The sequence below is a fragment of the Ailuropoda melanoleuca genome, unplaced genomic scaffold, assembly GCF_002007445.2.
Source record: "Ailuropoda melanoleuca isolate Jingjing unplaced genomic scaffold, ASM200744v2 unplaced-scaffold11384, whole genome shotgun sequence".
NCBI classification, from domain to species: domain Eukaryota; kingdom Metazoa; phylum Chordata; class Mammalia; order Carnivora; family Ursidae; genus Ailuropoda; species Ailuropoda melanoleuca.
Genome location: NW_023179820.1, coordinates 3983810 through 4007472, shown reverse-complemented (window position 1 = coordinate 4007472; position 23663 = coordinate 3983810). Strand labels below are relative to the sequence as shown.

The 23663-nt window shown below is 35.9% G+C and overlaps 1 non-coding gene and 1 pseudogene across 1 annotated transcript; one reads left to right on the top strand and one right to left on the bottom strand.

The window, feature by feature from the left end:
• The first annotated feature begins 376 nt into the window (after positions 1-376).
• LOC100466734 overlaps positions 377-23663 on the top strand; it is a 92108-nt pseudogene continuing 68821 nt past the window's right edge.
• LOC117797724 lies at positions 8840-8942 on the bottom strand. The gene has a single exon (XR_004622670.1). It is a non-coding gene; the product is annotated as a U6 spliceosomal RNA (small nuclear RNA).

Here is a 23663-nt window from a genome sequence, read left to right as displayed (position 1 = left end):
AATAAATATATATCCATTAGCTATATGTTTTTAGGATAATTTCCAAAGACCATAATTATTTTTTTTATAATTTTCACCAATTAAATGGTTGTTTTGCCAAGAAGAGGGCTCATTAGGCTCTTCACTTAATTATGCAGGAAGCCCCAACTCTCTAGTGGCATGTTATTATATTAAAATGCATTCTACAATTCTACTTATCTATTATCTTACATTCCTTTGAACAATTTAAATGTGAAGGGAAGAGTCATTGTTTTGAAAATAGTCCATTTTTTTTTCTGCTAAGGGCCACGTCATTTCTATTTTTGACGTTGTGTTCTGTACATCTCCAGTGGGCATGGCACACATAGTGATCAGTTTGCCCTGATCTTAGTGACCCATGGCATCTGCAGGTGCAGAAGCTGGAGACGGGGCTTCCTTTGGGCCTGGGTGTGGGCCTGTGGCTCATGTTCATTTTGCTGCTGTGGCGTGCCTGGTGCTGAACCATACATGCAACTTGTACCACTTCACCATCCAGGGTAGCATAATGTGTCAGCGCACCTGGTCTACATGTGCCTGGCACTAAGTGCAGATGTCTATGACAGGTGCTTCTTTCAGCTGGTTCTGTGCTGACACAAGCTGAAGCATCAGGTGTCAGTGCAGCTGTCAGAGTGCCAAGAATAAATGAGCCTGGGCTTCACTGTTGCCTGAAGCTCATCATTAACCCTTAGAGTGTCTGGCCACATCAAATCACCACGTGGTCTGCCACTGGCCATGGGGGGCCACATACACTCTAGCCATAGTGCTGTGCAAGATGGGTGTGGTTGACAAACTGAGTTTTCAGTCTGATTTGAAAGTATGAGTCCACACCAACCCCTCCACCCCACTTCCAGGAATGTTTCTTCCTGCCCTTCCAACCTCCCCCGCCCCAGTTCACCCCAGCTTTCCTCCAAATAAAGCTGCCTCTTGTCTCTTGTTAAAAAAAAAAAACAACCAAAACTCTAACAACCTTGGTCAGTGAGCCCGACAAGATGACTTTTGTGTGAAAATAAATAATTTTTAAATGTAGAGTGGATTTTTAAAATTATGCATTGTCTTGATGTATGTGAAGAGCGATTCGAATTCAAACTCCACAAATTAACATATTTCAAACTCAGGATGACCATGATAATGTGAGTCTCCTTTTAATCTACTATATGTATGAAATTCATTACTCAAAAAATGCGTATATATTTTATTATTCATTTTTGTGCATTTTATACATAATATTTATAATATATTAATATAATGTCTTTTAATGAGAAATTGTCCAATTTTTTTTCATGATTAGATATACTGGAGTTACATGTTTTGGGAGAAAGAACTACAGAAATTAAGTACCATTATCGTTATATTATCTCAAGGGTACATCCTATCATCATGAGTTATCCCTGCTGATTATGAACATGATCACCTGGCTGAAGAAGTATTTGTCAAATTTCTCCATTGTAAAATTAGCATTTTATATCCTTCCCACTGTACTCTGGAAGGAAGTCACTATGGGCAGGCTACACTTAAGGAATAGGAAGGACCAAGGAATGGCTCCATGGTTGTGAAGTATCTACACCGATTATTTGGAATTCTGCATAGATTTGTCTCCTTTTCTGCATTTGCTTATTCTATCATTTATTTGAATCAAATAGAGTAATGGAGATGAATAGGCAGAATTGGAAGACTCAAAATTGTTTTTTTAGGGGATTTTTAGGACAGTGAAAATGGTTTGTATCATGTTATAATGGTAGATATACGTCATTATACTTCTGTCCAAACCCATGGAATGGAATGTACAACACTAAGAGTGAACCCAAAGGTAAACTAAGGATTTTTGGTGATTATGATGTGTCAATGTAGTCTTATCAATTTTAACAAATGTACCATCCTGGTGCGTGATGTTGATTATGAGGGGGATCTTTGGGTGGGGCAGTAGGCATACGGGGAATCTATGGATCTTCTGCTCAGTTTTGTTATAAACCTAAAACTGCTCTATGAAAAATTAAGTCGTGTGTGTATGTATTTTCCTTTTTATTTCTTTTCATCTATCATGGAACATGCAGTTAGTGTTTTATAAAGGAATTCATTATAAAACCCCAAACCTCACAAATTTTCTCTTCTTTTGTCTTCTGGGAGTTTTGTATTTTACATTTTGCATTAAGATAGATGATCCACTTTGAGTTAACTTTCTGAAGGATGTAAGCTCTGTGTTTCGGTTCATTTTGGAGGGGGGATTATATAAACCTCCATTGAATGGCCTTCATTTCTTTTTCTAAGATCAGTTGAATATATTTGTGTGGGTTTAATTGTGGTTGTCTCTTCTCTTTGATCTATGTCTATTCTCTCCCTTCTTTTGGTAATTGTCTTGATAACTATAGTTTTTTGATAAGTATGGAAATCAGGTTGTATTAGTCCGTGAACTTTGTTTTTCTGTAGTATTGTGTTGGCTATTCTAAGTTTTTGCCTTTCCAAAAATTTGGAATCAGTTTATTCATATCTAATAATGTCTTGTAGAGATTTTGGTATTGCATTGAGTCTATAGATCAAGTGCTTAAGAAAATTTGATATTTAACAATTTTGAGTCTTCCAATGCATGAACACTGTCTTTATTTAGATCATTTTAAATTTCTTTCCTCAAAGTTTTGTACTTTTCTACATTTATATCATGTACATATTTTGTTAGATTTAAACATAATTTTTTTAGTGTGTTATTGTAAGTGGTATGTTATTAAACTTCAAAATCCAATTGTTCATTGCTAGGATACAGAAAAGCAATTAAGTTTTGCATATAAACCTTATATCCTGCTATCTTGCTATATTTGCCTATTAGTTCCAACAGTTTTTGTTAATACTTTGAGATTTTCTATATAGACAAAAATGTTGTCAGCTTATAAGGACTGATACATATCTTCCTTTTCAATTTGAATACAACTGATTTACTTTTCTTGTGTATTGCCCTAGTGAAGGCTTTCGGAACAATGTTGAATAAGAGAGTACATTCTTGTTCCCAATCTTGCTCCCAGTTTCAAACCATTAGGTAAATGTTAGCTCTAGGATTTTTCCAAGTTGAGAAAAATCCAATATATATTCACCCATTTGAAAGGTACAATTCAATAGCTTCCAGTATTTGCACAGCATTTGGAGCTATCATCCCATCACTTTTAGGACCTTTCCATCATCTCTTCAAGAAAACTTACACCCTTTAGTAATTATCTCTCACACTCCTTTTGCCCCAGCCCCCTAAATCAGTAATCTATTTTCTTTTTTCATTATTTACCAAATATCAACATTTCATACACATGGAATCATATACTATGCGGTATTTTGTGACTGGCTTGTTCACTTAACATTATGTTTTAAATTTCATACAAGTAGCATCATATATACATAATTTATTCATTTTGGAGGCCAAATAGTGGTCCATTGCATTGATATACCACATTATTGGTTCATCAGTTGATGGACATTTGGAGTTATTTCCCACATATTAGCCATTATAATGCTGTGATGAACATTTGTGTACAAGTTTTCATTGGACATATATTTTTATTTTTATTGGCTATATCCCTAGAGACAAATTTCCATCAAAAATTGAAATTATTTTTAATTCTCTGGAAAACTTATAGTCTGTTTTTTTAAGTGACTGCACTCTTTTACATTACCACCAGCAGTTTATGAGGGTTCCAATTTCACCACATTTCCATCAACAATTATCTAATTTTTATGATTGCATCCACCCTACTGGGTATGAATAGGTATCTCATTGTGTTATCTATTTGCATTTCTCTAACCAATGATGTTGCATGTCTTTTCATGTGCTTATTGGCTATATGCATATCTTCTTTAGAGAAATGTCTATTCAAATCATCTGCCCATTTTTAATTTTTTGTTTGATTTTTTATTATTAGGTTGTAAGAATTATTCTGGACACACATTTTTCATCAAATATATGATTTGCAAATATTTTCTCCCATTCTGTGGGTTGTCTTTTCACTTTCTCAATGGTATATTTTTAAGCATAACAGTTTTTTAATTTTGATGAAGTTAAATAATCCAATTTTCTTTTGTGGGTTGGCTTTTGATGTCACACCTAAGACTCTGTTGACAAATAAAAGGTCATGAAGATTTACCCCTCAGATTTTTATAGTTTTGGCTCTTATATTTCCACCTCTGTATCTACAATTATGTTTTTGTTTTAAAGTCTATTTTGTCTAATATTGGTATAGCCACTCCGGGTTTCTTATAGTTGTTGTTTGCGTAATATACATTTTTTCCATCCTTTTAGTTGAAGCTTGTCTTGTTTTGTTTTGTTTTTTTTCAGTCTGATAATCTCTGGCTTTAATGGATTCTTTAACCCATTCATATTTGACACTATTGGTATACATAGATATACCTGCCATTTATCCTTTTGTTTTTTATATATGCCATCTTTTATTTTTTCTTTATTTCTCTTTTACAGCTTTCTTTTGCATTAAGTGAAAATGAATGTAACATTTTCTAATTTCTTAAAATTTTTTTCACTCTATTGTACTAAATTATTCTTTTCTTTAGTGACTGCTCTAAGGCTTGCCATATACACTTTAGCTTACTAAAATTTACTTCATTTTTTACTATATATTAAGCTATTTACAATGAAATTCAGATACGTTATTCCTATATAGCTTAACTTCTTTTTCCTTACTTTGGGAAGAGATAAGATGTATTATTATGTATGTTACATTATACATATGTCATAAACTCAATAATTCATTGTTATAATTATTTAAACAATTTTAAATCTTTTAGAAAGCTGAGAGAGGAAAGGATAGCAAGTATATATTTAATAGCTTTTCTCATATTAGCCTTCTTAGTTTTATTCCTGTTTTTATTCATTCTTTCTGTGGCTTCAAGTTACAATTGTTAAGTATTTCCTTAGCCCTGAGATCTTTGCTCCCACCCTGGTCCCTAGTGCTGTTATTGGCAAATTCTTTACATTTTTATATGTTACAGGCTTAACAATGTAACTATATACACATTGTTTTATATAATTGTTTTTAAAATCACTTGGAACAAAAGCAAGGAAATATGCACTCATACTGTCTTTTAAAATTACAAAATTACCTTCACTGGTGCTCTTTTTCTTCATGTAGTTTCTAGTTACTGTATGGGTTACTTGCTTTCAACCTGAAGAACTCCATTTAGTATTTTTTGAAAGCTGGTTCTTCTTGCAACAATTTTTTTTGTTTTTATTATCTGGGAATGTCTTTACTTTACTTTTATTTTTAAGATACAGCTTGCAGAATATAGGACTTGCTATAAACTTAATTGTATCCCCTCAACATTTATATGTTAAAGCCCTAACTTCCAATGTGACTATTTCTGGAGATTAAATCTTTAAGAGGTAATTAAGGATTAAGGTTCAGTGAGGTCATAAAGTGGGGCCCTAATTCCATAGGACTTCTGATCTTGTAAGAAGAGGAAGAATTCTCTCTTGCTTTTTTTTTTTCTTTTCATACATGCAATGAGGAAAATATATGTGAAAACCTATTGAGAAGGGGACCATCTGCAAGGCAAAAAGTGAACCTTCCCCAGAAGCTGAATCTGCCAGAAACTTGATCTTGCACTCTGGCCTCTAGAACTCTGTGAGAAAGTAATCTCTGTTGTTCAAGCCACTCAGTCTGCAGTACATTGTTCTGGTAGCCATAGAAGACTGATACAGCTTCTTAGCTCCAGGTTCGTTTTTCTTTTCTTTTTTTTTCCTTTGAGCACTTTGAATATACTATCCCACTGCTTTCTCCATCCACTATTTATGATAAACCATAAACTCTTAGAGTTTTTGAAGCTTCCTTCTAAGTGATGACTTATTTTTGTTTTTGCTGCTTTTAAGATATTCTCCTTGTCATTGGCTTTCATTATTTTTATTGTGATACAAGTTTTGGATCCTTTTGTGTTTCTCCTACTTGGAGTTTTTCAAGCTTCTTCAATGCGTAGCTTAAAGGTTTTCTTCAAACCTGGCAACATTTTCCCCCGTTATTTCTTTGAGTGTTTCCTCAGCTCCTTTCTCTCGCCTCTTTTCTTTTCTTTTTTTTTTTAAAGATTTTATTTATTTACTTGACAGAGATAGACAGCCAGCGAGAGAGGGAACACAAGCAGGGGGAGTGGGAGAGGAAGAAGCAGGCTTCCAGCGGAGGAGCCTGATGTGGGGCTTGATCCCATAACGCCGGGATCATGCCCTGAGCCGAAGGCAGACGCTTAACCGCTGTGCCACCCAGGCACCCCTGATTCATAGCATTTTTAATTTCTGCCAGATTCTCCCTCATTTCCGCCCTTAGAGATTCTATATTCTCGTTAATATTTTCATTAATTTTTTTTCAAGTCTACACATCATCTTGACCATTGTTACTCTGAACTCCATTTCTGATAATTTGGTTATATCCATATCCATCACTTATTTATTCTTTGTTGATGCTGTATACATTGTATATATATATATATATCTTTTTTACTTATTATTGATTTCATTTTGGTAATATTTTGTGGAGAATTTTTGCATCTATGTTCATAACAGATATTGGTCTGTTATTCTCCTTGTTGTAATGGCTTTATACGGTCTTGGTAATAGAGTAATGCATCCCTCATAAAATACATTAGAAAGTGACCCTCTGCTTTGTCCCTCTCCTGCCCCCCTCCCCACCTCGGGAAGGATCACATAAAATTTGGTATTATTTCTTCTTTAAATACCTGGTAAAATACACCAGTGAAACTTAGGTTATGTTGCTTTCTTTTGAGGGATCATTAATATTGGTCCAATTACTATAATTGACATAGGCCTATTCAAATTATTGAACTATGTGTAAATTTTCATAGTTGTGTGTTATAGAGATTGATAAAGTTCATCTAAGTTACCAAATTTGTGACAGACATTTACACTATTTTCTTTTATTGTCTATGAGGCCATAGTGATGACCCTTCCTTCTAACACTGATAATATGTCTTTTTTTTCCCCCTTGGTCAGCCTAAGTGCTTATCAATTTTATTGATCTTTCCAAAGAAGCAGCCTTCAGTTTTGTTGCTTTTGTTTCCTTGTTTTCAATTTATTTGTTTTGTGGTTCTTTTTTTATTATTATTACAGTTTCCTTCTACTTATTTTATACTTAAATTCTTCTTCTTTCTCTAATTTCCTAAGGTGGAAGCCTAAGTTACTGATTTTAGATCTTTCTTTTTTTCTTATGCATGCTTTTATTGATATAAATTTCTAAGTACTGTTTTTGCTGCATCCCACAAATTTTGATAAGCTGTTTTTTCATTTTCATTTGAGTATATTTTTAAATTTCCCCTCAAACTTCCTTTTGACTCATATATTATTTAGAATTGTATTTACTAGCTATCTTTCTGTCACTGATTTCTAGTTTATTTGATTGCAATTACTATCTGAAGTCATACTTCGTATGATTTCAGGTTTTTGTGATTTGTTGGGGTTTTTTGGGAGCCAAGAATGTAAATGTTACATGTGAGTATGAGAAGAATGTGTGTTCTATTGTTGGGGGAAGTATTCTACCTATGTCAATTAGATCAATTTGGTTGATAATATTCTTAACATCAGCTATACCTTAGTGATTTTTTTTTTTTTTTGCCTGCTTGATCTATCAGGGTTTAAGCACTTCCCTGTTCCCTTCTGGGCAACCTGATAAGAAAGGCTGATGCTTTTTCGTTTGTTACTTTGGGAGATTAAACCACACAAGCTCCTCACCATGTGGAGAATCCCCCCACCCTGACACACTCCCTAAACACAATGACAATTCTGAGTCAGCCTCCTTTCCTTCCTTTCTCAAACAATTTTTGAAATCTGCTTGGGAGGCTCTCCCCAAATAGCTCCTTATGAAAATAATAAATCTTTCTACTAACTGATTAGAAGCCACTAAGCATGGTGTGTAGCGTGGCTCCACTTCTTTCTGGCAAACTTGTGCTTGAGTTTTGCTATACTGAGCTACATTTGTTGAGTTCTATAGAAACATTATTATATATTTATCTGACCTAAGTCAGAATTTTCAGTGTTTGGTTTTGGAAGGACAGTTGTACATGCTTGGGGCCTTCTTTAGTGGCCCTGAGTTATTCATCTCAACCTGGAGATATCTGTGTATTTAGAATAAAACTGGTTGACAATAGGTTTAGGGGAAAGAGTCTGACCTGTTACCAATTCATTGTGTGTCTCAGCCAAGTTTTGACCTCTGTTCTGTAATGTGCTCAAAGGCCTGGACCCTATTGCAACATATGGGCACATCAGTTGGTCACTTGTGAAACAGCAGTCACTAATGAATTTTTAAAAAATAGAGAGAAAAAAATGGCAGTCATTATCTGGAATGTTGAAATCTGTATATCTAAGAGCACAAGGCTCATTAGGATCCATAAATATACTTCTGCTGCTGCTGTCTATGTTCTGTTACAACAAAGATCTTGATCCTCAAGATTATAGAGAAAATCACTCATGTCACCCCTGTGGCACAATGAAGAGGTTAATTCAAACCCCAAATAAGCACAGCTTCAATCCTATGAAACAACCATTGCCATTGGGGAGACTACAAACACTGGAGATAGTAATTTGAGGATATCTGGAGGAATAAGCTCATATATATGAGCAAGGTAGAGAATTTGTCCGAAGTATATCCAATAACAACAACAATTTCAAAACAGAAAAGAAGGATAAAATAGAAATAGAAACCTGGTTTAGAAAACTGAAACAGAGGTCAACAATTTGACCCAATCCAAAATTTACTGAATTATTTTATATAATAAAAGATAAGAGGCTACTGATTGACTTTTGTGTCTCAACAACTTTGTGGTTTTTTTTTTCTTTTTAAATATGGAATGCTTCAAATATTTGCATTCATCCTTGCACAGGGTCCATGCTAATCTCTGTATCTATCCAGTTTCAGTATATGTGCTGCCAAAGCAAGTACTCAACGACTTTGCATCTAAATTAACCTTAATATCTGTCAAAATGTACCCACTGGCAAATCTTCATGGTTTTAATCTTCAGTCTAAGGCTCAAAATACAGATATACCTAGGGATTCCAGAATTTAAGCAAGGTACTTCTTATATTCCTGAAGGACTTACAAAATATAAAATAGAGTACAACTTGATGTGCCTCTGCTTGACCATCAGGACTATTGTCTTGCCTAAATTCTGCACTACTGTAGAACTCATTACAGTGAAATACCTCAGAGTGCGCATCACTGTTACCCAAAGAGTAGTAAGTTAAAATTAAATTGATCTTTGGAACTTCAAGTCGTCTTGATAAAATAGGACCCCATAGATCTTCCCGCGGTGAATATGTTATGGCCCAATGCAAATTAAAACAGATTTCAAGCATTTAAACCCACTATTTAAGCCTTTTTAATTTTTTTAAAGCTAATTATCCTCACTGCTTCTTTATTCAGTCTGATTTGGCTTGTTCTTAAACAGAAAGAAAAAGCGGCTTCTCAGAGTAGACTCCTGCAATAATGCTGTGGCTCCTTCTGAAACCCCCCTACACAATATCATTGAAATTACTGACTCCATCTCATCAGCAACTGGTAACATTTCTGTTATAGATTTCGCTAATATGTTCTGCTCAGTGTTCTTTCAACAGCCCCTTAACTGAAGTTTTCTTTCAATTCTGTCTGCCCATGGGGTCCCTCAAAGCCTTGACACCACACAATCTTTGCAAGCAAGAGCTTAACTTCACTCAACTTTGTCCAGGAGCAGAGGCACGACATCACACTCATTATATCCTCTTTCGGGGACATTCATTTGATACATTCATTCAGGATATACAACCACTCATAGAGAACTCACAAAAAACATGGATATACATTAGGTTTTACAAACTTCGTTAAATCTGTTCTGGTAAATCAAGGATTGTGACATACTTGCTGTCACTGAGAAACAGTTGTTGGTCCTGTCAGTGCTCATGACATTAAAACAAGTCTGACAACTTTTCCACTGTTTCAGCTTCTGAAGACAGCCTGTCTCTCACTTCCAAATTTTACTTAAGTCCTTATATGTTTTTACTTGCAAATAAGCCCTCCTTAACTGGGGACTCTACAACGGCTCTAAAATATGTCAAAATTGCAATACAACAGTCATTCCCACTAGTGCCTCCTCAAGAGAATTCTTCACTGAGGAGGCTTTAGCAACCTCCTCTCTGGAACACCCATGATAGCTGTATTTTGACTATGAGCTTCTGATGCAAGAAACTGCTTGTGTCATTAGTGTGGAATCACTGGCAACATACTGTTCTCAAAATAGAGGCCCAGAGGCTGTAACGCTTTGTACCCAGTTGCCTATTGTGCCTTTGGTCAACAAAGGAGCATGCTTATCATTTAGAATGGCCACCAAGGCCTGCTTATGAAGGATGGAGCCAAACTTGGGCCCTATATCCACCTATAGGAGGGATTTATCTTCCCTTTCCTCAGTACCTTGCCATGCACCACACTCTAGAAGGTAGTCATATCTCTTCCAGACTCCTTGGCTATGGGATGTCCCTTGAGGTCAACTGAATGAAGAGTAATGGGAGTTCATACACATTATGGATGGCTGCATAGCACTACTTGAATAATTTTATAGATTCCTGGTCCAGTACTAATGTTCTAGATGTCTGGTCTGGCCAATGGCAGCAATAACGACCCCTTGTCCAAGGTCACCCCACTTGGGGTAAAGAGTTCTGGGAATCTCTTACCTAACAGACAAACAAAATATAAATCAATATATTAAATAGTAATCTACATGTACTAACGTCACAGTACAAGGCCTCATCAAGGCACTCCATGTGGCCCTCAGAGTTCCAGACATCAGTGATAGTGACCAAAGCACTCACTTCTCAAAATACATAATGCTGAACTTGGACACGATATTCAATGTAATTTTCCCCTCTTTTACCATATTTATGCTACAGACCTTATACTCTTGTCTTTGTTCTCTGTAGGTTAGGTGATTTTCTTCCATTTTCTTCTTTCAAAGTCATCTTTTTCTTTGGTTTTCTGCAGTTTGAATATAATTCACCTAGGTCTACATTTTTGTTTTTTAAAGTTGGTATTTCTACTGCTTGGTGTTCCTTGATCTTCTCGGGTCTGTGGTTTTGTGCCTATCATTCATTTGGAAACTTCTCTTTTATTATTACTTCACAACATATTTTGCTCCATTTACTTTTCTTCTTTTTTTCCCTGATATTCCCATTATGTAATTATAAAATTGTGACAAATTTCTTGGATGTTCCAGGACATTTTTTTTTCTTTTTAAAATCTGTTTCTCAGTTTGGGAATTTTCTAATAACCTGTCTTCAAGCTAACTTCTTCTTTCCTTGGTCTTGTCCAGTTGAGTGACGAGACCATCTAAGGCATTCTTTAGTCATTTTGAGTTCAAACTTTGCCTTTTGATTATTTTTTTGAGTTGCCTTGTATTGGTTGTTTTCATCCATTTTTAAATGCTGTGTATTTTTCCCCTTATAGCCTTTAAGGTACTATTCTAGTTATTTTAAATCTGCTGCTTGACAATCCCATCACCTATGACATATTCTATCTGTTTCTAAATTTTTCTCTTTATACATTGATTTTCTTGCTATTTGGCATATCATGTTGGGTAATTGGAATTGAGTTAAACAGGTCTTTAGTGTGAGGATTTATGATAATACATCTAGAATTTGAGTTGTGTTTAACATTTGCTGTAGGTTTAGGTACCAGAGACTTCAAATTCTTCTATTCTCCTCATTTTTATTTCCCTTCTAGATTTTGGAGTCCCTATGTACCTGTTCTCTGAGACAGTCTGCACTTAAGCTCCTTCAGATGGATCCCAATTGGTGTGGTGTTAAGGTGTCAGGCAAGGGAAGTATTCTATAACCTTATAGTGGACCTGTGTCTCTGGACTGTGACCTTCACAAGTGTTTCTTCAATGGCAAAGGGGTTTTGGGTTTTTGTTGTTGTTGCTGTTGTTGTTTTTTACCTTTTTTTAGTAACATAGAAAGAAATATAAAAGAAGCTGAAGTGGGAGGCAGGCCTTTTCCTGAGTTGCTATAAGGTTTTGGTAAAATCTCCCTCCACCCCCAGAGTATTTATTTGTTATATAGAGTGCTCTGGGTTATTTTACGATTTCTCTTCCTTTTCCCTGTAAGACTCACAAGGAGACATTTTTTGGCTCTTCACCATGAGAACTTAGTGGGGTTCCTTGTATTTGTGGGGATTCCCCTACGACTGCAATTACCAGTAGCTCCTCCTTCTCAAGCCAGTCTACACTCCACCTCGAGAAATTAGTCAAATTTACCAATGAAGGGATCCTGTTAGTTTGTGGTTTTAGTGACTCTGCTCTCCACGAGTAGACCTGAGATCTGATTCTCTAGATTTGCCAGATTTACTCCAGACTTTGTGGGGTCAAATTTTGCACAGTCTCAGTTCTCTGATGGGACACTGCAAAGTTTTTGATTTTGGAGTTGTCTAGCTTTTTCTTATTGTATGTGTGGGGGTAGTGACTTCCAAGCTCTTTACATGCCAGGGCTGAAACCGGAAATCTGAAATAATTTTTTAATTTCTCCTAATCATTTCTTGTTTCATTCATGATTTCTTTCAACCACTTCTGCATGGAATATTTCTTCTAGAGACCCTCTGGTCTTTTTAAGTATCTGTCAGGTTGTCAGTCAATTATTTCCACAGAATTTTTCCTTCAACATAGTGATGTAGTTGAGACCTGGACAGATTCTGTACAAAGGAGAGGTAAGGAAAGGAAAATTTCCATCATTGTACCAGCTTTAGGGAAAAGCATATGAAAATAAACAATTTTTAAAAATTCATATATCCTAGTGATTCAGACTACCACTTGATTTTTGAGGCAGATTTCTCAGTTTCAAATTTCATCTCTACTATATTTATTTTTTACATATTAAAGGATATATTTACATTACATTCTCCTAATATATAAATTATTCTCCTAATATGTAAAATAATAGTACCTATTTCATACTCATAGTATAAAAAGGTAATGTAGATCAAATGCTTGACACAATACCTAGCACATAGTAACCCTACAAGACAAACTGTATATTATTTATAGTTCTCTTCTCTTTCTTTCTTTCCTTCCTATATATTAAGGCAATATCACCAACCTTAACTAACCATATATCCTTCTACATTTTCTTTCTTGCTAACACAAACATATGCAACTATTTAAAGTCATATTTGTGGGAGTTTAACTAACTATTCTGTTGCCAAGATTGACTACTTGCTATCATAAATCTGGTACATTGATATGCAAAAACGAAATTTCTGTTTCTTCCCGTTGCCTTAGCAAAGGAATGTCCATTAGTTTTCTTTAGTGTAGACGTAGGTCCAAGAAAGAGGTGTGTGTGCCCATTACCCTAGGAAAATGGTGAGGTGTGCAAGTAAAATTTTATCTTCCCACATTTTATACAATATTTTACAGATTATAGAACTCACACTTACATTGTCTTATTCAATTGTTACATGGCTACGAATAATAAAAATTTAGTACCCATTTTATATATGATTGAGGACTTAAATGGTCAATTTCCTCTTCAAAACTACAGAAAGTCCCCATGTCTAAGGAATTTTTACTAGATTATATGGAAGGAAATCAAACAGAAAGCTATTAGGTGTAAAACCATATCCAGAGTTCTGCAGCACTAAAACACTTTGACAAAGATAGCATATAGACAGAGTTTTAGCAAGAGTGGTCAGTTGAAATTTATATACTATTTAAATGCTATTGAGAATAGTTTATCAGAAATAGTTCTTTTTTGGTTGTGTTGAAATGACATGATAGGGGAAAATTAGGAATCATATTTAGCAATCAAAACCTTAAATTAATAAACAAAAATATTGTCATGCAAAGAAAGTAAAAAAACCAAAAAATATTGTAGTATTCCAAGGATCCTGAGTTCAGGAGTCTTGGTCAAAAAATTGTGGATGGAAGCTATTCACATTTACCAGTATCCTGTTTGATTGAAACTTCTTAGCACTACCCGCTTCATGAGCCTCTCAAGAGATTCTTACATTTGGATCTCTGTTTATTTTATTTTATTTTTTAAATTTTTTATTATGTTATGTTAGTCACCATACAGTACATCATTAGTTTTTGATGTAGTGTTCCATGATTCATTGTTTGTGTATAAGACCCAGTGCTCCATGCAATATGTGCCCTCCTTAATAACCATCACTGGCCTAGTCCAATCCCCCACGCCCCTCCCCTCTGAAACCTTCAGCTTGTTTCCCAGAGTCCATAGTCTCTCATGGTTCATCCCCCCTTCTATTTACCCCCCCTTCATTCTTCCCTTCCTTCTCCTACTGATCTCCTTGCTACTCCTTATGTTCCACAAATGAGTGGAACCATGATAATTGTCTTTCTCTGCTTGACTTGTTTCACTTAGCATAATCTCCTCCAGTCCCATCCATGTTGCTGCAAATGTTGGGTAATCATTCTTTCTGATGCCTGAGTAATATTCCATTGTATATATGAACCACATCTTCTTTATCCATTCGTCTGTTGAAGGGCATCTTGGCTCCTTCCACAGTTTAGTTATTGTGCACAATACTGCTATGAACACTGGGGTGCATATGGCCCTTCTTTTCACTACGTCTGTATCTTTGGGGTAAATACCCAATAGTGCAATGGCTGGATCACAGGGCAGCTCTATTTTTAACTTTTTAAGGGAACTCCACACTGTTTTCCAAAGTGGCTATACCAACTTGCATTCCCACCAACAGTGTAAGAGGGATCCCCTTTCTCCACATCCTCTCCAACATTTGTTGTTTCCTGCCTTGTCAATTTTTGCCATTCTAACTGGCATAAGGTGGTATCTCAATGTGGTTTTGATTTGAATTTCCCTGATGGCTAATGATTTTGAACATTTTTTCATGTGTCTGTTAGCCATTTGTATGTCTTCACTGGAAAAGTGTCTGTTCATATCTTCTGCCCATTTTTTTATTTGATTATTTGTTTCTTGGGTATTGAGTTTGAGAAGTTCTTTGTAGATCTTGGATACCAGCCTTTTCTCTGTAGTTTCATTTGCAAATATCTTCTCCCATTCTGTGGGTTACCTCTTTGTTGTGATGACTGCTTCCTTTGTTGTGCAGAAACTTTTTATCTTGATGAAGTCCCAAAAGTTCATTTTTCTTTTGTTTCTTTTGCCTTTGGAGATGTGTCATGAAAGAAGTTGCTGTGACAGTTCTCGAAGAGGTTACAGCCTATGTTCTCCTCTAGGATTTTGTTGGATTCTTGTCTCCCATCAAGGTCGTTCATCCATTTGGAGTTTAGCTTTGTGTATGGTGTGAGAGAGTGGTCAAGTTTCATTCTTTTGTATATAGGAGTCCAATTTTCCCAGCACCATTTATTGAAGAGACTGACTTTTTTCCACTGGATGTTTTTTCCTGCTTTGTCAAAGATTAGTTGCCCAAAGAGCTGAGGGTCCATTTCTGGAGTCTCTATTCTGTTCCATTGGTCTAGGTGTTTGTTTTTGTGCCAGTACCATGCTGTCTCGGTGATCACAGCTTTGTAGCACAGCTTAAATCAGGCAACGTGATGCTCCTAGCTTTGCTTTTCTTTTTCAACATTTCCTTGGAGTCAGGGTCTTTTCTTATTCCATACAAATTTTAGGATTGCTTGTTCCAGCACTTTGAAAAATGTCATTGGTATTTTGATTGGGATGGCATTGAAAGTGTGAATTGCTCTGGGTAGCATAGACATTTTAACTATGTTTATTTTTCAGATCCATGAGCGTGGAATGTTTTTCCATCTTTTTGTTTCTTCTTCAATGTCTTTCATTGGTGTTCTGTAGTTTTTAGAGTATAGATCCTTTACCTCTCTGGATAAGTTTATTCCGAGATATCATATGTTTTTTGGTGCTATTGCAATGGAATTGATTCCCCAATTTCTCTTTCTTCAGTCCCATTGTTCATGTATAGAAATGCAACTGATTTCTGAGCATTGATTTTGTATCCTGCTACATTACTGAATTGTTGTATGAGTTCTAGTAATTTGGGGGTGGAGTCTTTTGGGTTTTCCATATAAAGTATCATGTCATCTGTGAAGAGAGAGACTTTGACTTCTTTGCCAATTTTGAATACGTTTTATTCTTTTTTGTTGTCTGATTGCTGTTGCTAGGACATCTAGTACTATGATGAACAATAATGGCAAGGGTGTTCTTGATCTTAAGGGAAGGGTTTTCAGCTTTTTTCCATTGAGAATGATATTCACTATAGGCTTTTCATAGATGGTTTTTATGAAATTGAGGAATGTGCCCTCTATCCCTACACTCTGAAGGGTTTTAATCAAGAAAGGATGCTGTATTTTGTCAAATGCTTTTTCTGCATCATTTGAAAGGATCATATGGTTCTTATTTCTTCTCCTATTAATGTGATCTATCACACTGATCGATTTGTGAATGTTGAACCACCTTTGCATCCCAGGGATGAATCCCACTTGGTCATGATGGATAATTCTTTTAATGTATTTCTGGATCCTATTAGCTACGATCTTGTTGAGAATTTTGGCATGCACATTCATCATGTATATCAGTCTATAATTCTTCTTTTTGATGGGTCTTTGCCTGGTTTTGGGATCAAGGTATTACTGGCCTCATAGAATGCATTTGGTAGTTTTCCCTCTGTTTCTATTTTTTGAAACAGCTTCAGGAGAATAGGTATTATTTCTTCTTTGAATGTTTGGTAGAATTTTCTGGGGAATCCGTCAGGTCCTGGACTCTTGTTTTTTGGGAGGTTTTTGATCACTGCTTCAATCTCTTCATAAATAATCGGTCTGTTTAAATAATCACTTTCTTCCTGTTTCAGTCTTGGTAGTTTATAGGTTTCCAGGAGGGCATCCATTTCTTCCAAGTTGTTTAATTTATAGGCATATAGTTGTTGATAATAGTTTCTAATGTTTGTTTCTATTTCCTTGGTATTGGTCATGATCTCTCCCCTTTCATTCATAATTTTATTAATTTGGGTCCTTTCTCTATTCTTTTGAATAAGTCTGGCCAGTGGCTTATCGATCTTATTAATTCTTTCAAGGAACCAGTTTCTAGTATTGTCAATCTGCTCTACTATGCTCCTGGTTTCTAATTCATTGATCTGCTCTAATCTTGATCAACGGCCTTCTCGTTCATGTGTTAGGCCTGTACTTCTGTTCTCACTCCAGCTTCTTAAGGTGAGAATATAAAAACTGCATTTTAGATTTTTCTATTCTTTTGAGTGAGGCTTGGATGGCTATGTATTTTCTCCTTAGGACTACCTTTGCAGTGTCCCATAGGTTTTGGACTGATGTGTTTTCGTTCTCATTGGTTTCCATAAATTGCTTAAGTTCTTCTTTAATTCCCTGGTTTACCCAATCATTCTTAAACAGGATGGTTCTTAGTTTCCAAGTGTTTGAGTTTCTTCCAAATTTTTCCTTGTAAGTGAGTTCCAGTTTCAAAGCATTGTGGTCTGAGAATATGGAGGGAATAATCTCATTCCTTTGGTATCAGTTGAGACCTGTTTTGTGACCCTGTATATGGTCTATTCTGGAGAAAGTTCCATGTGCATTCGAAAAGAATGAGTATTCTGTTGTTCTGGGGTGTAGTGTTCTGTATCTATCTATGAGGTCCATCTGGTCCAGTATGTCATTCAAAGCTCTTGTTTCTTTGTTGATTTTCTGCTTAGATGATCTGTCTATTGCTGAGAACGGAGGGTTGAGGTTCCCTACTATTAACGCATATTATCTATATGTCTCTTTATTCTGGTTAAGAGTTGGTTTGTGTATCTGGCTACTCCCTGTTGGGGGCATAGATATTTATAATTGTTAGATTCTTTTGTTGGGTACAGCCTTTAAGAATAATATAGTGTCATTTTGTATCTCTAACTACAGTTAAAATCTAATCTGTCTGATATGAGAATAGCTACCCCACCTTTCTTTTGAGGTCCATTGGCATGAAAAATGGTTCTCCATCCCTTCACTTTCAGTCTGTATGTATCTTTAGGTTCAAAATGAGTCTCTTGTAGACAGCATATGGATGGGTCTTGTCTTTTTGTCTGATCTGCAACCCTGTGGCATTTTATGGGAGCATTTAGGCCATTAACATTGAGAGTGATTATTGAGAGATATGATTTTAATGATGTCATGCTGCCTGTGAAGTCTTTGTTTCTATAGATTGTTTATTTCTGTCCTGTATCAGTCTTGGTTTTTTTTTTTTTTTTTTTTNGTTTTTTTTTTTTTTTTTTTTTTTACTTTTATAGAACCCCCCCCTTAGTATTTCTTGTAGGGCTGGCTTGATGGTCACATATTTTTTCAGTTTCTGCCGGTCTTGGGAGGTCCTTGTCTCTCCATCCATTCTGAATGACAGCCTTGTTGGATAAAGAATCCTTGGCTGCATGTTCTTCTCAGTTAGTGCTCTGTATGTCTTGCCAGCTTTTTCTGGCTTGCCAGGTCTCTGTAGACAGGTCTGACATTATTCTGATGTTCCTCCCTCTATATGTGAGGATTCTCTTCTCCCTGGTCGCTTTCAAGATTTTTTCTTGGATCTAAGGTTTGCGAATTATACTATTATGTGACACGGTGTTGGTCTGTTCTCATTGATCTTGGGAGGGGTCCTCTCTGCCTCTTGGACACGAATGCTTGTTTCCTTTAATAGATTAGAGAAGTTCTCAGCTACAAGTTGTTCAAATATCTCATCTAGACCTCTCTCTTTCTCCGCCCCCTCAAGATGCTGATGATTCTGTCATTGGAAAGTTTCATTGAGTCAATAATCTCCTGTATTCTAATTTCTTGAAATTGAGTTTTTTAAGCCATATTACCTCTTTTTCCTTCTCTTCTATCATCTCATCTTCCAACTCACTAATTTGTTCTTCTGCCTTGTTTATGGTGGACGTCAGAGCATCCAGTTTAGACTGCATTTGATTCATAGCATTCTTAATTTCTGCCAGATTTGCTTTCATTTCCACCCTTAGAGATTCTATATTCTCGTTAATTTTTTTGTTAATATTTTTTCAAGCCTACACATCTTCTTGACCATTGTTACTCTGAACTCCATGTCTGACAATTTGGTTATATCCATATCCATTAGTTCTGTTGCAGAGGCCCAGTCTCTGTTTCTTTCCTTTGTTGGGGTTTCCATCTCCTTGTCATTCTGATGGGGTGTATTTGCGGGGATGTACAGAGCCCAGTTTATTGACTAGGACCCAAGCAAGGTGTACTTGTTTTATAGGGACTTTAGGTATGTGAGGTTCTTGTTTTTTCAGCCTGCCTTCTGGGGGAGGGCCCTGCCGGTCTGATACTCAGGCAACCCTGTTTGGGTAGAGTTGCCCTGTTCCCTGTGCGGGGGTGGGTGCTGTGAGAACTGGTTTTTCTGTGCTTTTGTTCTCTGGTGGCCTTCCCTGGCAGCTTTCTGTGACTCTTCTGAGAGTCAGAGCAGCAGTGGCCATACCCAAGCCACTGTCTCAAAACAGAGAGATCACAGTCTGCTCTTCACTGAGCTCTCCTGGCCACTCTAACTCTATTTCTGTCGGTGCTGCTAAAAACCCTGCAGCATTTCGAGTTGCCTGCCCCACAGCCGTTCTTCCAATCCTTGCTCCCAGGGCTGGCAGGTCTCTGTCCTTTGTGCTTCTAATACCACCGGCTACCCCCAGTTACCGTGCACATTTCTGAGCTCCCTGTTTCAGTGTGGTTTGAGTGCACCTTCCGGTGCTCCAGTTTTCAGTCTGGTCACATGTGGGCTCCTGAGTTCCCAGTTTCAGACTGGTTTGAGTGTGTGCTCTGAAGGTCCCAGTTTCAGTCTTGTTTCCTGAAGGCTACCAGTCCCCAAGTCTGCCTGCTCCCCAGTGCTGGATCCTACTGCTTCCCAGCACCAGAGCACGGCAGCTCCCTTCCCCTTCCATTTATCCTCTGATATCTGTTCCCAGATTCACAGCTCCCTGCTTCATACTTCCATACCCAGCACCGGAGGTGTTTGCTTGTAGAGATCCAGATGTATCTTCCTGTGTCTCAGGCTGATTTCGTGGGTGTTCAGGATGGTCTGGTTTATATCCAGCTCGAGTCAGGGGACGAGCTGAAAAAAGGCCCCCTACTCCTCCACCATCTTTTTCTTCTCTCTGGATCTCTCTTTAAAGTGAAAATATAGGAGGTGGTTGTATAAATTATCATTTTAGCAGAGGGGCATGAACCTTAGGAGAACTTAATTGGAATTTTGCTTCAGTATTTACAGTTGACAATACTTGGTAAGGTCCCTTCTAACAAAGTTCAAGAGCAGTCTTACATTGGTGTCATTCCATTAAACCAAATGTCTGGGATAAAGATTATGAACAGGTTCTTGTAGCTTTTCATTCTGAACACTGCCTATACAGATAAAAAACTGGGGCACATTGTTTTAAACCTCTATAACATTTAACCATATTGACCTTTACATGATGGAGTCAAGGATGGGGTGAAATTACCACTTAGGTGAATATTCTAGCTTATAATGGAATAATCTATGATTTCTTGTTGAAGTGGATCTTGTTGAAGTGTATGCAACTGAAATTGTTATCAGCTTACAATAGATTGTTATAATTTTAAGATTTTACTGTAATCTTCATGGTAATAGAAGAAAATAGCTATAGAATATACACAAAAGAATATTAGAAGGATATCAAATCATGTGACTAAAAAAATCAGTAAAGCAAAAAAGAAGAGAGAGAAAATGAAGGAGAGAAAAAAGCTATAAAACAAAACAGTTAACAAAATGGCAATAGGAAGTTTTCTATCAGTAATAACTTTAAATGTAAGTAGATTAAACTTCCCATTCAAAAGTGGTAGAAAGGCTGCTTTTTAAAAATGGATCCAACTATATGTTACGTATAAAAGACTCACTTTAGATCCAAAACCACACATGGGCTGAAAGCGAAAGAATAGAAAAAGATATCCCACATAAATGATAACATATACATGTAGCAAACATTGATGGAATTTAATGGAGAAATAGATAACAACACAATAATAACAGGAAATTTCAATACCTCACTTTCAATATGATCGAAGAACCAGACAAAAGATTGACAAGGAGATAGAAAATTTGAACAACACTGTGGAACAAGTGAACCGAACAAACAATATACAGAACACTCTCCCAACAACATTCTTCTCAAGTGGAAATGAATTTTCTGATCTCAATGAAATTAAACTAGAAATTAATAACAAAAAGAAAACTGAAAAATACAAAAATAGGAGAAATTAAGCTATTCACTCTTAAGCAACAAATGGTTCATAGAAAAAATCACAAAAGAAATTAGAAAGTAACAAGATTAATGAAAAAAATATAACTATGGCATATATATAACACATAGAAAAAGTAGTGCTGAGGGGGAAGTTTATAATGGTAAATACATTTGAAAAGATCTCAAATCAGCAATTCAACATTATACTCCAAGGAACTATAAAAAGAAGAAAAAACTACGCTGAAACTAGCAGAAGGAAGGAAATAATGAAGATTAGAGCATAATGAAAAATGAAATGAAACAGAATGAGTATATAAGTGAATGGGTGAATATATGAGAAAATGAATTAATAAATGGATAGAGAATAGAAAAAAATAGAAAAATTAACAAAATGAACTTTTCTGAAAAGATCAATAAAACCAACAAAGCCTTAGTTATATTTTAAAAATAATAAGAAAACTCACATTACTAAAATCAAAACAGAATTAGGCAACATTATAATTAATGTCATAGAAATAAAAAAAAGATTATAATAGGGGTGCTTTGGTGGCTCAGTTGGTTAAGCATCTGCCTTCAGCTCAAGTCATGATCTCAGGGTCCTGCAATGGAGCCCTGCATGGGAGGGGGGTTTCCTTGCTCAGTGGGGAGCCTGTTTCTCCCTCTCCCTCTGCCCACTCATTCTCTTTCTCTCTCTCTCTCTCAAATAAATAATAAATAAATTCTTTTTAAAGAGATTCTAATAATATGAATAGTTATTTGCCAAGCAATTGGATAACCTAAAAGAAATGAGTGAATTTCTAGAAACACACAACCATCCAAGACTGAATCATAAAGAAATAGAAAATCTAAACAGATTAATAACTAGTAAGGGGATTGAATCAGTAATTAAAGACTTCCCAACAAAGAAAAGCCCAGTAACAGACTGAATTTTCCCAAGCATGTAAAGAAAAACACCAATCCTTCTCATACTCTTCCAAAAAATTAAAGGGGAGGGAATACTCCAAAATTCATTGGGGGCCAGCATTGCTCTGATATAAAAATCAGACAAAGACAACACAAGAAACTATAGACCAATATCCCTGATGAATGTTGATGTAAATATTCGCAACCAAATACTAGCAAATTGAATTTAACACCACATTAAAAGTATCATACACCATGACCAAGTGGGATTTATTCCTGGAATGCAAGGATGTTTCGGTATCTGAAAATCACTGAATGTAATACATCATATTGACAAAATGAAAGACAACAGAGATGAACGTTGAGGACATTATGCCACATGAAATAAGCCTGTGACAAACAACAACAACAACAACACAAATATTGTATGATTCCACTTGTATAAAGTATCTAAAGTAGTAAAATTTATATAAATAGAAAGTAGAATAATGCATGCCATGGGCTAGAGAGAGGGGGAAATAGTAATTATCTTTTAATGGGTATAGAGTTTCAGTTTTGCAAGATGGAAAGTTTCTAGATATCTGATCCTTTGCACACCAATGTGAACTTACTTAACATTATTGAATCCCATCTTTAAAAATGGGAAAAATCATAAATTTTTATGTTTTGGGGGTATTTTTTACACAATTTAAAATAAATACAAGGAGACAGTCTTTTGTAAATTAGTACAGGTGAAGGACTTAGAGGCATTAGTTTTTGTCAGAATGTTTAAAAAAGGCAGTCAGTTCAGTAAGGTTGGTAATACAACGTTAATATTATTTTATGAGACCAAGGAGTCATATAAGTTTGTTAGAAATTGGCTGGAGAAAGTCAAGAATATTTTCCAGTCTTTGATATTTCATTCTGCATGATGTCATGGCCTACATAATACATTTGAGTCTGCCAAATTGAAGTTTATCTAGGCACTTGGTTTTCCTCGTATGCCAACACTGTTGGCGAATGATAGAGATCTTTTCATTTCCAGCTATGACTAACATATTTATGACAGTAAGAGAATGCTACTGTAAATACTTAGGTATATTGTTGATTTTCCTAAATGGATGAAAATAAATATCATAAGTATGGGTAAAGGACATACTAAAAGCTACCTAGCATAGATTTATCACTGTAAAATAAGCAACTATGTTGGAGATTGATGATAGGATGGTACTAAGGATAGGGAATATAGCAACAGGCATATGGATATATGGGTCTTATTAATGGTTCTTAGATCTTGGATAAATTGGGAATCACAACCATTTATCTTTTAAATTGAAACAACAAGGGTATTACAAAAGCTAAAAGAAATGATAATTATTCCCTTCAGGATGTATGTGGATACAATGAGCCATAGTCCTTTGATGACTTTAGGTTTTAGCAGGTACTGGGTCAGTTTCAGTAGAGTCATAGATTGATCAAAACTATAAAATACACCCTTCTTTAAGTGTCACACATGTGAACTATCATTTGTGTGGAGAATATTGGGGAGAGAGTCAATGTCTAAGTTGTCAATAGAGGAGGCATAAGGTAGC